Source organism: Nematolebias whitei, chromosome 15, assembly GCF_014905685.2.
Source record: "Nematolebias whitei isolate Nwh7 chromosome 15, NemWhi1, whole genome shotgun sequence".
NCBI classification, from domain to species: domain Eukaryota; kingdom Metazoa; phylum Chordata; class Actinopteri; order Cyprinodontiformes; family Rivulidae; genus Nematolebias; species Nematolebias whitei.
Window position 1 is genome coordinate 16,362,947 of NC_056512.1, and position 1,608 is coordinate 16,364,554.

Here is a 1,608-nt window from a genome sequence, read left to right on the forward strand (position 1 = left end):
ACACAGATTAAACACACACAGATCAAACACACACAGATTAAACACACACAGATTAAACACGCACAGATTAAACACACATTATATTTAGACCCAAAAACTGGCGTCAATCTGTGTCACAGGAGGATTCCCATTTAGTCATTAGAGTTTAAAAATGTTTTCCTATACTTTCAGTTCTTGTGAAACGTGATTTAAAATGATTCAGATATCTTAAATTATATTTTCTGCTTGAATGAAAGTCCTTCAGAATGTTATTAATTATGTAACAAATTTAGGAGTTACAATTTGACAGTGTTTACTTGTGATTTACACAACAAATGACTGTAAGATACAACAACAGTAAAGTTTTTTTCTTGCCAACTTAAATCATTAAATCATTCACACTGCCGTTAATAAATACTGAAACCATTTGTAGTTGGTGTTTTATAAGGTTTTGTGTGGGTGCCGGTGCAGAAAGTCAAAGTTTAACCTGTTCCCTGTAAGTCTGCTCGTAAATAACAACTAAATTAAAATGTGTTTGTCAACAACTACAAACTGAATTATATTGTATGAAAATAAAACCAACATTTATGAGATTTCATAAGAACTGTAAGCATAACAGCACATAAATTATTTCACAGAAAATGGGGATGAAACATAAGAGTACCACATCCAACACATTATACGTCCGTCAACAAACTATTATACAGCTATACAGCCTGGACAAGCAAAGACCTTGTTCAACATTTGACCTTGATTTGTTATCTTGACCTTGGAGCTGGGGTCATGAAAGTGTTCTCCACAGTACGTCTAGTAGTGATGCATATGAAGTTTCATTAAATTATCTTGAGTGGATCTGAAGTTATGGGCCGGATAAGAGACAGTTTACAGATGGACGGAGAATACGCCATAATTTGTTCTGCTGTGGACGAGTGTATGAAAGGAAGGATTTTATTTCCCTGTGCTTAAGGTTTGTTTTTTTTTGCATTGTAGAGTATATAACCCCTTGAAAAGGTGCTGCGGAAGACTAGAACCTCTAGGAAATTATTAATCCACATGTGGACTTTACCTGTGCAAAAATGTATGCTGCTAAAGTAAACTAGAGCAACAAAAAGGTTAAATCACATCATCTGGACCAGTTTGTGAGAAACGTTTTGTCCCCCATCCAGAGGACTTCCTCAGTTTACAACCTGATCTGTCCTATAGCTAGCCTTCACTGCTGTGTTTCAAGCCAACCTCTTGTTGGAATCTCAGAAGTAGACTTTTTTTTCATTCAACCTTTATTTAGACAGGTAAATCCCATTGAGCCTCGAGGACTCGTTTACAAGAGAGACCTGATTTCAACAAAGAATGACACCATACCAATTTTATTTATAGAGCACTTAAAACAGCAACAAGGCCAACCAAAGTGCTGTACAGACAGAAATGATGACAACAATGGACAACAGCGACAACAGATGACCAACTTGTTCCTCACAGAAACAGCCTGAGGGCAATCAAGGGCAAAGTGATTCAGAAAAATGTTGTAAGCTCAATCATCCAGGTAGATAATAACAAAAAAGTGAAATTGTGTCATTTCTAGAGACGCACCGATCCGATACCAACATCGGTATCGATACGGGGGGGGGGGGG

At 36.9% G+C, this 1,608-nt stretch overlaps 1 protein-coding gene across 1 annotated transcript in view; it reads right to left on the reverse strand.

The window, feature by feature from the left end:
* Positions 1-1,608, reverse strand: part of traf7 (TNF receptor-associated factor 7) — a 37,508-nt gene that overhangs the window by 33,610 nt on the left and 2,290 nt on the right. The gene's annotated exons all lie outside the window — the stretch shown is intronic.